Source organism: Equus asinus, chromosome 2, assembly GCF_041296235.1.
Source record: "Equus asinus isolate D_3611 breed Donkey chromosome 2, EquAss-T2T_v2, whole genome shotgun sequence".
Classification (NCBI taxonomy): Eukaryota; Metazoa; Chordata; class Mammalia; order Perissodactyla; family Equidae; genus Equus; species Equus asinus.
Window position 1 is genome coordinate 167,143,587 of NC_091791.1, and position 13,922 is coordinate 167,157,508.

The following is a 13,922-nucleotide window of genomic DNA, read 5'->3' on the forward strand; positions in this document are numbered from 1 at the left end:
ATAGCATAATCTTTTCAGGGTGTATCCATGTATCCGTACTGCACTGCTTTTCATGACCGCATAATAGTCCATTGGATGAAAACTCCATATTTTCTTTATCTGTTCATCAGTCGATAGTTATAATGGTTGTTTCCACTTTGTGGCTATTATGAATAATGCTGCTATGAGCATTCATGTACAGGGGACCTGTTATTTTAAACTCTAGTTTGTTTTGAATTAGAGGTTTCTGTTTGTTTTGTTTTGCTTTATTTGGTACAAACGTTTCTTTATGGATATAAAATGAGATAATATATAGAAATATCCCTTAAAATATGATTTATATCAAAGTGGGATATCATTCCAAACTACATCTATATTCATTCAAGAAACCTTTTTGAGCATCTATTCAGATGTCCCGTCATTTTAATAGGTGTTGAGAATATAGCTTATGTGACACTTTCCTACTTTAGGATTTTGGAACACGGGGCATTAAAATACCATACAAGTCTTAAAATAATGCTTCCTTCACAAATCATTTTATTCACTCACCAAACTCTATTTGTTCCCAAATATTTGTGGCACTTACAGTTTTATGGGCAATGGGCTAAGCACTTTAAACTCCTCCTCACTTCTCTAGGTAGATACTACCAAATTCTCATTTTACAGATGACAAAATTGAGATTTAGAGATGTTGAGTAACTTCATCAAAGCTACATACACAATTAAGAGCAGGGCTTTGGCTAGGACCTAAATCTGTCTGATGCATGGCCAATATTCTTAACAACTAGTTGATGGAATCATCTAGAAGTCTGTCTTCTTTTTGCTGCAGAGTGTAATTGCATTCTTAGATTTCATAATTGTTGATGTTTCCATTTGATGAAGAAGAATCTCATGCAATAGTAAAAGCTGCAGTTTACTTAATAGTCAACCACAGGAGTGTATACATATATATAGATATATATATATATATATATCTATATATATCTGCCTGTTGAAGCCAAAAATCTCAGTCACTATCTTTTGTATTCTTGAACCATAAAGTTGCTCAGACGCTCTCTGATGGAATAGCCTGGCTCTTCTAGGAGCCATAGCTGAGCGTCAGTGGCTGTTACCAGGAGATATACAGGTATTTGCCATGGAAATGGAGACTATGTTTTCCAAATACACAGAAAAATACTTGATGTGGCAAATATGTCTACTCATTGAGAGTGTAGGACACAGCATTTTCTGTTCTGCTACATTGTATATCTCATTAAAATAAATCCTTTTTTACACAATTAGTAAATACAAGTATGATGTCAATATGACGTGGAAGTTTCATTCTCCGTGATTTTTCTAAGCCCATCAATAATTCATGTCAAACCAAAGAACTATCAGGGAAAGTTTCTCACTATAAAAAAAAGGCTCAACTTGAATTCAGTGTTAGCAGAGTTTGTTTTAGTGGCTTCAAGAATTTCTAGCATTTTCCAGATAAAGCTACCTGGTAAGGCTAAAATGGAGGATAAACAGTGCGGGGCTGTCCCATGTCTGGTTTTAAAAATATTGATTTATGAAGGACAATAACATTTAAAATTTTGTTGAACCTGCTCATTTTGGAAATACATGTTCTCATAGGTCTATATCTAGAGAAATGAAACATAAGTCCCAATACCTAAGGCTGCAAAGAGTTCACTGACTATGATGCAAGGGAAAAATGCCAATGGAGATTGAACTCTGCTGGGGTTTTTTGATTTTTGTTGAGGAAGATTGACCCTGAGCCAATATCGATTGCCAATCTTCCTCCTTTTGCATGAGGAAGATTGTCCCTAAGCTAACATTTGTGCCAATCCTCCTCTACTTTGTATGTGGGATGCTTCCACAGAATGGCCTGATGAGCAGTGCATAGGTCTGCGCCTCGGATCCGAACCCACAAGCACTGGGCAGCCGAAGCAGAGCTTGTGAACTTAACCAATACACCACTGGGCTGGCCCCTCTGCTGGCATTTTTAACAGGATTTCTAATGTTTTTGATAATTCTTTGGCTACAAAGTCATATGTTTTTAGGGTTTTCTCTATCCCAATTTCCACCATCATTAGCAGGTATGGTTTAGGAGAGCAAGATGTATTTCAGAAATGCACGTGTTGAGTTCTAACAGATACTTGGGCTTTGAGTAGAATTTTCTGAATTTATTTTTGCTTACATACACACATATACATACATGCTTTTTCCTTGCTGTTACTTAACATGGCACACACGCTTGACAGATTTTATGACTCAGGAGGCACGATGTGAAATCCTTCATTAACAACAAAATATCTCATGTAACTTTTAGTGGATTCCATGCAAGATAGGAACAAAGACTGAGAATAAAAGTTTTGCCTTCCTGTTAGAAAATCAAAACCCCATGATTACTTTCACCATGATTCTCTCAGGAGAAAAGGAGGCATCTATAAGACAAATGTGCATACTATGTTATCCCATGTACTCACCATAGTTCATAATAAATTGTCTTCTACAGAAATCCCACATTTTCCATCAAAGAAGAATGAACTGGGGGCCAGACCAGTGGCGCAGCAGTTAAGTTCACACATTCTGCTTCAGCAGCCTGGGGTTCGCTGGTTCAGATCCTGGGTGCGGATCTATGCATTGCTTGTGAAGCCATGCTGTGGCAGGCATTCTACATACAAAATAGAGGAAGATGGGGCATTGATGTTAACTCAGGGCCAGTCTTCTTCAGCAAAAAGATGAGAACTGGCGGCAGATGTTAGCTCAGGGCTAATCTTCTTCAAAAAAATTAATTAAACAAATTAATAAATAATGTAAGAAAAGAAGAATGAACTGAATGTGATTCAACTTTACCACTGTTTATTTCCAGTCCAATAAGTTATAATTAGACAAAATGGGTGTTCAGAAGTCTAGTATTTCCCACCCATACAGGAAGCATGTGACATGACACAGGCAAACTTGTCCTGTGTCTGCTAACTCTATTTCCTTGTGGGGGTTGAAGCATCACACAGCCTGGTAACTTTGCCTGTAACTCTTGAGCACAGGGCACAGAAATGAAGATCTGGATTTGAGATAGAACAGAGAACATTTCACTCAAGGGAAGAGCTACCAATATGCTGATCACCAACACGCTGAGGGCAGTCATAGCCTCTTTCTGTCTCCGTAGAAGGCCACAAACACAGGACTCAAGCTCCTCTTAGTTCAGAAGGCGGTGGAAAGATGCAGATTATTGTTATCTGGTAAGACTTAATAGGGAGGGATAATAAGCAATGGAACCAGAGCACTGGGTCCTAAGCCACTTCATCCCTTATCCCCTCATGGTTACAAATAAGAGATCAGTCTGTTTCTCTCCTCTTTCCCCCAGGATCCAGCAGGACCCAGAAGGTAAATCAAGCCCAGTCCACAATTTCCGTGGTAGAGGAGGAGCCTGCAACCTTGGGCTAGGTATCTGAAGCTGTAATTGTAGTTATTTTTTTTATTCTGGTACAAACAACCTCCAAGTGGGAAAACGATTTTCCTTATTCATCAGGAGTCTTACAATGGACAAAATACAACAGAGAGTCAGTAGTCTCTGAACTTCCAGAAATCAGCCAGTTCCATCAGCCTCACCATCACAGCCTCAAACTCGGGAACTCAGCAGTGTATTTCTGTGCTCTGAGAGAGGCCATAGTGGTGTGGGTACCTGTCGGAGCTCCATATAAACCTCAAGCTGAGATAGGGCCCCTGGAGAGAGACTCCATCACAGACAAGAAGAGCAGGGGCTGTGTCGGCACAGGTGGGGGTTTGGCAAGGAAACCTTAGTTCAATTCATATAGAATGTCTAGATACATCACTCATTAACAGCATATGTATCTTCTTTAGAATAAAGTAAAATAGGATATATAGCACATTAAAAATTATAAAACAAAAAAAGGGCAACAAGAAAATCTATTAATCTTGTGTTGGTTTGATTGAGGTGGGAAAATTATCTAATTATCTTCAGACCAAATGTGTGCTTCCATTTATGAGTTGTTAAATCTTCAGAATCATTCATAAATTTATGCAGTCGTTATCATGTAGAATGCTTTAATCTGCTTGTAATAAAAATGACCCTCATGAATTTTTCTCAAAAATAGTATCAATACTCAATGAGGTCGAATGAATTATTTAATTTTGATTTATTTCCATAATCATGCTAATGACCACTTCCGCAACAGAATAGGTTTGAAATGTTCCTCGAATTACCTCTGTTTGACTCCTCTCTTTTTGTGACATGATTATGCTTTCTGTAAAGCATCTAAAAATGTTATTCTTACTTAGAGGCTGCCTACAGAGGGAAATGTTTACAAGAGGAATTTATCCTACCCTGCCAAGTCTCTTCTCTTTCCCCTCCAGCATCCAGGGCCAGGATGACAGCTGCCATGGCAACTGGTACCTGTCTGGTCTTGTCCACCGTCTGCTTCCTGTTCAGGCATATATGTTTTTTACAGATGTTTTAACAGGTGCTCAGGAACAAGGATTTTTATTTTTTGCTCCACACAAGTTTTTAAAAACCTCTAAGTTAAGTTGTCAATATTTAAAAACCAAACATTACATTAAAAACTGGATTTCTAGGTTTTCTCTAAATGTTGGAAGATCTCAGAACACAAGGTCCTCCGGGCTAGAGGTCAAAAGTTTTGTGTGAATACATAATGACTTTGATGCTGTCTCATGCTGTTTTTAAAAACTGTGTAAATTTACCATTCACAATATAAATTAACCTAAAAGTAAAATTTTAAATTATTAGTCATAATATATGTTAATCCAATAGACAAGTAGATTTGAATTATTTATCTCATTTAACTATGTCTATTTTTTACCCTGTGATTTCATATACCATAGCATGTGTTCCAGTTTGAGAAACTACAGTCTAGTTTATTCATTAATTCAGAAGATAAGTAGTTTCTGTGGTAAGCACTGGGGAAACATTAGTCAACAAGACAGACGTGATCTCTGCCTTTATGGAGATCATATGCCAGTGGGCTTTAGTGGTATCCAGTATAGAACAGCAGGCAGAAAGAGCATTACACTGCAGTTTTAGAGTTTATTACACAAACAACCTATATGACCTTAAGCAAGTTGTTACCTCCTCTGAATCTCTTTCCTCATCTGTGAAATGTAGAGCTTCAGTTAAGAAGTTCCTGTTGAATGGACCTTTCCAAAATTGTACTAGCCTCACAGGAGCACTCAGTCCACTGTGCTTTGAGTTCCTAACACTTACTAGTCACCCCCCTTTATTTAGGAAAACGCTACTGGTTGTTATAGAAATTACCGTGATTCTCACACATTGCATGACAATGTCATGGTGATAATAAGGAGCCAGAGGGAGCAGCAGAGAGGAGAGTGACTTGGGAAGTCACCTACTTTCAGCACAGAGGAGCTACTGTTCTATGCAGCTGGGCAGGAGAGGGAAAGGGCGGGAGGAAAGGAAGAGAGAGGAGAGAACAGGTGCCAACTCATAAGTAAAATAGCTTTTATTTGAATTTGATGTTATAGTTTCTTTCACAAGGCATTAAACACACTTCATCTCCTCAGCTTGGCAGAATCAGGAAATGTAGAAGATGCCGGTTTGCCAAGCATGAGGTCACACTGAACTCTGACCAGCTGGCTGGACCTCCAGAGGACGCAGCTGCTCCTGCGAAGTCCTAAGGCAGGTTGAGAGACAGACTTTCTAGTCACGGGGACTCCAAACATCCTTGTAAAATGAAGACCATTCTCCTGGCCCTAGAGAAACTAAGAATGTTGTAACTGAGTGAGGTTCTTTCAAAGTCAGAGAGTTCCATCTACAGCAGGGTTGCAAATGCGCAGACTCATAGGTGCCAAAAACAGAATGAAAATGAGTGTGGTTGTCCGAGTCTTTAAAAAAAGGTAGAAGCCATCGCTCACACTGGGCCCAGTATCAGAGGGATGAAAGAAAGCGATGCTATAAAATCCAGGCGTCTCCCAAGTAGAGGGGGAGTCCTGAAAGGTTATCCAAAGATTGAAGTTTGTCCCTGAGTCCCGCCTGAGTCAGGCTGCGAGCTTATTGAATATGGACAGGCTGACGCACAGATGCTATAATATAGGGAGCCTCTGCCTGGGGGGCTGGAAATGTGAAGCTGTCACAGCCGACAGGACGGCTGAGGCCTATCCCAGCCCCTTGAATAAGGTGATGATTGCGGCCATCAGGCTCCAGCCCCTGCTGCTTCTCAATCCTTCTCCATCTTCAGATGTTCCCTGAAATTAGTCACCCTCATACCCCGCACTGCAGAGCCTCTGATCTTGCACACGAAATCTCTACTGCAAAGTTGTTCCAGGATCCCCCGAGCTAGAGTTTGACTTAAGTCAAATAAAGTTAAGTAGCAGAATTTAAAAACAAATATAAAAAGCTACTGCTCACTCAATAAGCTGTCCAGGTTCCTGAATCACTTAGATTACATGACTTCTATTCTGGACTCAATCCCTGATTTTTTTTTAAAGAAGGAATGAAAATAGATATTAGGTCCATGTTACACGTGATGCAAATAAGCTGTGAAATCACCCCGTCTCCTCCTTCACTTGACTACATGTAGCTGTTGCCTTCTCTGGCTCCTGGTGCCACCTCTCTGTTACCCACATCCTCTGCTGTGTTTGCCCTCACTCTCGTCTCCTTCTAGACAGTGGGATACAGGCTCAACAGCTTAGTCCCTCCCACAATGTCATCTTTAAAAACCTTTCCACTGGATTTCATAACTCGTTTCCTTACCTTTGAGAAGAATAAAATTGCCCATCAGAGTCAGATGTCCTTTGGAGGGAACAGTATGATGCTAAATGTGGACTCTCCTCGGAAGTAGGTGGAATCCCTATGCTTCACACCATCACTGTTCCATAATCTCCAGTCTTCTTCAGCATTTCCAGAGAGAAACAAGATTATCTGAACTTGAAATAGTAACTCAATCAAGTAAGCTTCCTGAAGAAGTGAAAATCATCTTTGTTTCTTGTTTGCTCGATTTAAAAAGATACCACCTCTTGGGGCCGGCCCTATGGCCGAGTGGTTAAGTTTGCGTGCGCTGCTTTGGAGGTCCAGGGTTTTGCCAGTGCAAATCCTGCATGCAGACATGGCACAGCTCATCAAGCCATGTTGAGGCGGCGTCCCACACGCCACAGCTAGAGGGACCCACAACTAAAAAATATACAACTTTGTACCGGGGGGCTTTGGGAGAAAAAGGAAAAATAAAATCTTTAAAAAAATATATATGTATATCACCTCTAAATGCAATCACCAGTTCACAGGAAGTAAAAAGGACACAGCAACATATTAAACCCATGAGAAGTATACAATAAGCAAAATCCATAGGTAGAAAACTTTACAGGACAAATCTGATTTTTTTAACAATAAACTACAGGGAATGAAGCAGAGTAAAGGAACCTATATATGAAAAGATGCTTAAAAAACTTATCACCCAACCACAATGTGTGGTCCTTAGGTGCATTCTGAATCAAACAAACTGAAATAATTGGCATTTGAACACATATTGAATACTTGATTGTATTAAGAAATTAATTTTCGGTGCCCTCATGGCACCATGGCTGTGTTTTTAAAAATCAGCATGTAGAGATATATGCTGAAATAATTGAGGGCAAAATAACATGATATCTGGGATTTTTTTAGAAAACATTGGATGAGGAAATGCAGGTGGTGGTATAAGTGAAACAAGATTGACCATGATTTGATAATTGATGAAACTGAGTGATACGTACATGGGGCTTCCTTGTTCCATACTGTATACTTTTGTAAACATTGGAAATATCCTTAATAAAACTAAAAGATCAAACTGGCTAAATTCAGATCCTGTCATCTCCATTGCAGCACAACTTTAGATATATTCTTTTTTTTTTTTTTTGAGGAAGATTAGCCCTGAGCTAACATCTGCTGCCAACCCTCCTCTTTTTGCTGAGGAAGACTGGCCCTAAGCTAACATCCGTGCCCATCCTCCTCTACTTTTTATATGTGGGACGCCTACCACAGCATGGCTTGCCAAGTGGTGCCATGTCTGCACCCGGGATCCAAACCAGAGAAGCCCGGGCCACTGAAGCGGAACGTGGGCACTTAATCACTGTGCCTCCAGGCCGGCCCTAGATGTATTCTTTAACCTATCTGTGCTTCAGTTTATTCACATGTAAAATGGTGATAATAGAACCTAGCTCATGGAGTTGAGTTGATAATTGAAGAAAATCATGTATGTATAATTATTATAAAATTAAATCATATATAAACACACACAGACATATGTGTGTGTGTGTGTGTGTATATATATAAAATTTTAGCACAGGTGCATAGTATGGCACCATGACACAGTGGAGACCCAATACATGATGACCATTATTAATATGAAGGGCAGAGCTGGTTCTGGGGCCCACATGAAGTTTTCAGTTGTGCTCTTTTTATAACACCAAGCTGCCTCTTGACATGATTTTCAAGAAGAGAACCAAGGGTCTGACCAGGCAGGGACATCATGAGACTTCTTGAGACATCACCCCAAAAGGGGGTCTGGATGCCCACCGATAAATACCCCTCTCACAGCTGCTCCTCCCTCACACCTGCCCTCTTGACAAGCCCACATCCTGACAGAGAAGCGACAGATGACTGATGTTTAATGGAAAAGTGCTCTCAGGGGCAGGCAAGCCCACTTTAATTCCCCTGGCTAGATCATTTAAGGGATACTTTCTCACATTTGCTGACAGGCCAAAGAAGAAATGCTCTAAGACATGATCAACATTCACACCAGCCTTCAAACTGATTTGGTTCCAGCCTTGCACACTATTGAAATAAACATCTGGCAAAGTTCCACATGTCAAGATAGAAGCTAACAAAGAAATGGCATTTTTTGTCCCTGAGCAAATATACAACTAATAGATAAGCAGTGAGACACTAAATTTTAACAGGTTATGGAGGGCTTTCTCCCTCTTATTTTAAGAGTATATATACTTTTTAGATATATCTGAAATATGACTGATGGATGAATTAATTTTCCCTGAGTTGAGATCATTATCGGCAGAGAGGATGTTCTCATCCTGTATCCAGATTAAATGCAAGCCATCTTGGGAGTGGAATGAGCTTTCTAACCTGTTCTAAGAAACTAGGAGGAAGTATCATCCATGCCCACAGCACGAGACATCCCCTCAGTCCTCTGCTCATTAACAGGAATACGGACGCCATTTGTCTGGTCACTGATCTGCGTCTCTGCTAAAATCATTCCCATTGCAGAATATCCTCTCTCCATCTCTGCAGGCTGAAATCCTGTCTATACCTCCTGTGACATCATACTTTCTGGAAGGAAATGATATCTGTTTTGCTGCTGGATAGTCTGCGAGATGTGGCCTAGACACTGAATCACTGACATTTCATCATTTATAAGCACAACTATTGAAATGTAGAGTGGTCCTGGAGAATGTATAGTCATCATCCTTATCTTACAGGGCCTAGCTCTCCTGACCCAAATATACAATGGATGTAATCTCTCTTCCTCTAAAGTTCCCAGTCACTCCTCAACCCTTCTTGGTACTTACTACTTGATACTTTGTATTGTGGTTCTGAAAAGTCATATCTACCACTACACTATGAACAGAATGGCTAAAACGAAGATAGACAACACCAAGAACATGGAGCAACAGGAATTTTCATATACTGCTGGAGGCAAGGTGGACCAGTACAACTTTGAAAACCATTTGGAAACATCCACTAAAGCTGAACATAAACATATCCTATGATCCAGTAACTATGCCTCTAGGTATATACCCAACAAGAAATGTGACATATGTTCATTCATGAAACATATACAAGAACAAGAACATATTTTGTGTCAGTAAACGTAATACTCTAAAGCTGGAAAACAGTCCAGACATTCGTCAGCAATTGCAAGGATAAATAAATTATGATAACAGAAAACCACACAGCAATGAAAATGAATAAACTTGCTATATGCTTACTGTGGAATGAATATCACAAATATTACTGAGTGAGAGATGTCAGACACACAAGTTAAACAACAGGTAAAACTAACCTATGCAGTTATAAGTCAGGAGAGAAGAGACAGTGCTTATCTTTATGGGGAGATAGTGCTGGGGAGATAGCACAGGGAGGCTTCTGGCATGTTATAAGGCTCTGTTTCTCAGTCTGGGTGCCAGTAACATGGGTGGGTTCACTTCGTGAAAATTCACCAAGCTCCACACTTAAGTTTTGTGCACGTTTCTGAATGTATATTACACTTCAATAACCTGTGAAAATTACACCTTATCTACCCCATTAACGAAGTTCTAGACACTTAATACATATTCAGTCATTCTCACATCCCCTCTTCCCTTCACACTGTGCCCTCATTTAACAAATGCTTAATAAATGTTTGCTCAGTAAAGGACTTGGCTATTTTTGACACATATCTGCACAGATTCTCTGCTCCCAGTTCCAAGGAGCCAACTTGTTACTACGTAGACTTGAACTTCCCTCTGTTGCTTGCTGGTGAATGCCCCAAGTTCAGACCCTCAGCGTCTCACGTCTGGTTTTCTGTAACAGTATTTTAACTGGTCTCCCTCCTACCGGGGTCTCCTCCCCATGACCTCATATCACGCCGAATGATTTATTCTTTTAAAAACCACAGCATCAATCACATCAGTCTGCTGTTGAACAACCTTCAGTGACCGTCCTTTGCCTGTAATAATAACGTTAAAGTTCTTGGTGTGGCTCTCAGTGGCTCTATAATTTTGTGTTGACCTTTCTGCTTCACCAGATTGAGTCTGACTCTAGAATGAGGCTGGGAAACACTCACTGTCCTCCACAAACAGCCCTGCCGACGGCCCTTTGCTCCCATCATCGCCTCTATCTCAATGCTTGACCTCATTCATCCTCCCAATCCTAGAGACTGTCTCAGACCATTCCCACCTCATGAAGCATTTCCTGGTCACTCCAGCCACAGCCAGCTCTCCCTTCTTATGAAAAGCCCTGCCACTCATTATTGCCTCTGATAAATTACCTCATATTTTTTGGATATTTCAATTGCACCACCTGATTTTACTATGCACTTTCATAAGCATTATCTCATTCGCTCCTCATAGTAATGTTGTGAGCAAGACAAGGTACAGAGAATTAATCTCATTTTGTAGCTAAAACAACTAATGTTCAGAGAGCTGAAGTGACCTGAACCAGTGTACTCAGCCAAGGGTGGAGCCCATTCTCATCCAGGCTATCCATATCCAATTACCTGGCTGTGAGCTCATGCCTTATCACTCCAAAAAGATTATACATGTTTTGAAATGTGCTTACACTTTTGCGTCCCTCATAGCACTGGACTTATGCGATTCTGCAGAGTTGAGTCATTTTATTTCAACATCGTCCCTACCCAGCTCACGGACTGACAAAGGCACGCTACTGCTCGATGGGACCTCTGTAGCAAAGCTGAGTGGTTGGAAGAAGCACATCACTGTAGCTCCAGAATATTTAGCTTTGGGGAGAAGGAAAGAGGGTAGAGCCCTTCCAAGGCCACGGCAGCTTTCATTTTACCCCCATGTCCTAGGCTCTAAACTGAAAAAAGGGTCAAAGGAGGCCAGCAGGGGAAGTGCCAAGGGACTTCAAGAACCACAATTTAATCACAATTAAATAAGCTTCAAATCAATCAAATTCCAGAGACCACTCCTCAACTAACACAACATTCAGGCAAAATGGAGAACTTTTTTTAAATTTTTTTTTTGAGGAAGATTAGCCCTGAGCTAACATCTACTCCCAATACCCCTCTATTTGCTGAGGAAGACCAGCCCTGAGCTAACATCCATGTCCATCTTCCCCTACTTTATATGTGGGACGCTCACCACAGCATGGCGTGCTAAGCGGTGCCATCTCCGCACCCGGGATCTGAACTTGCGCACCCCGGGCCGCCAAAGCGGAACGTGCGAATTTAACCGCTACACCACCAGGCCAGCCCCCAAAGGGAGAACTTTTTGATTTTGAAACTCAGCCTTATAAAATTTAAGATATATTAATATGAAACAATTTTATTTATTCCACAAGCTAGACGATACTAGATCTTTCTAGAAGCTGGTCAGAGAACTAATGTGATGAAGTGAGGAGAAGGGAGAAGCAGTGGGCATGTGTCTGGACACCCAAACCTGAAGGTCGATGCTGCCTTCTTCCCTGACCTTCTGGACTCCTGCACACTTAGTGTCAGAACCTGGGCATTGGAGGTTAAACATCTTGACAGACAGGCCTGAGAAAGAGAGATGGAAGAACAAAAAATACATCTAAACACTGGAAATAAGATATTCAAAGAGGTTTTATTCACCTCGTGATAAAGGCATCAGCTGTCTGTTTCCACTCTGGCCCCTCATCCGCATGCCTGGGGCTGGGCTGGCGGGAGTGTGGGCAGCAATAGGATTTGTTTTACTGATCTGCTCCTCACTCGACTGAAAGCAATTTGAGATAGGAATCATGTCTGGATTTGGTTTACGTGTTTTTTACAGAGCTTTACACATTGTAGACAACTCTGTAAATTTCCAGAATGAATGCTTGAGCTTAGGGATTCCTGAGCATGCACGATAGTTTAGGAGCAGCTAGGTGATCTTCTTAGCCAGAGAATCTTGCCAGCGTGACAATTCTACTCAAGACCTTAATTTTAGTAAGGTTTAAAACAAAGTTAATTCTAATTGGTGAGAAAATGTTTAGGTGAGTATGTATTATTTGAAGAATATGATTCTTGTGTTCAACTCATTTAGTCACAGCCATTGATTCTATTGCCAGCACTGCCCCTGAGAGCCTGTGTAAGAAAATATCGCAGCTGTCTGCACCCAGAGTCCCAAGCCTGTAAAATGGTTTATATAAGCAGGGAACAATATTTCAGTTTCTCACAATTATACAAACATACCTTACATGAAGTAAACCCAAGCCTAGAGAAACAGCAAGCTATGGAAATGACCCTGGGTTTGTTTCACTAGCACAAATAAATACAAAGGAAACTAGATAAACAAGCTAACAGACCCTGGGCAAAACAGTACTTTCAATTGGGATTCCTGAATTTTCTAATAAAACAAATAAACAAGAGACACATAAATACCATATTCATGCCTCTGGAATGAAGAGAGCCTGGCCAATAATATTAAGCATCTAAGCTTGACTTTCTAAAAAAAATACTGAGTTGGATTAAAAGAAGGACGTGACAAGAAGTAAAAAGATGGCATTTCAAGAACCACATTACCTAAGTAAGGTTACCTGTCCCTCATAAGGCTAAAGGTTTAGGCTGCTGTCATGCAAGTGTGGTCCAGGGACCCCGGGAGACCATTTCAGTGGGCCTGGGATACCAAACTCAGTGAGCTTCCTCTCGTGTGTACTCAGCTGATGATTCAAAGTGACTTCCCTGTCGTTTTCTCTCTCTCTCACTGTACACATCCCTCTTCTCTGGTGCACTGGTCCACAAACTCTAGATGCTTCAGGATCCCCAAATTCCTCCTCTGTCTCATCAACACAGTGAGACAGCTGGGCTGTTTTTGGCAAATCTTCCCTGCACTGGTGCCTAGAAGCTACCTCCAGGAAGTGAGCTGGGGCAATGTTAGGGCTCAACCACTTACTTTCCTTGGCTCTGTGCTACCCATAGCCCAGTGTCCAAAAATTATTGTTTCATTTATTTTGTCCAGTTTTCTACTTGGAAGGTCAACTCTATCTTAGTCAGCGAATCCGAAGTCATAGTAATTTATTTTTATTGTATTTTACAAATGTATCAGTTCATGATGGGTTGGAAAAAAAACCTCCTCATTCAACTGCAGATTATTTGAGAAGAACTGCGTTAGAGAATGCTTCCTCTCTGAGATGGCGTGTTGATTGAGTCTTGAGAGAATGAATAAAACAGATTCAGGTAAAGAACTGGAGGAGAGTGGGGAGGACTTTATAAGCAGAGGGATCCTTCTCTGACCCATGGGAACCACGGGGACACACGCAAGAA

At 40.8% G+C, this 13,922-nt stretch overlaps 1 long non-coding RNA gene and 2 gene segments (V, D, J or C); all 3 read left to right on the forward strand.

Moving 5' to 3' along the window:
• The window catches only part of LOC106840669 (T-cell receptor alpha chain constant-like), a 1,015,328-nt gene that overhangs the window by 342,508 nt on the left and 658,898 nt on the right, over positions 1-13,922 (forward strand).
• The window catches only part of LOC106840671 (T cell receptor delta constant-like), an 802,079-nt gene that overhangs the window by 213,634 nt on the left and 574,523 nt on the right, over positions 1-13,922 (forward strand).
• LOC139046346 (uncharacterized) lies at positions 2,953-7,183 on the forward strand. The gene is made up of 3 exons (XR_011506255.1): positions 2,953-3,203; positions 3,329-3,408; positions 5,518-7,183. It is a non-coding gene; the product is annotated as an uncharacterized lncRNA (long non-coding RNA).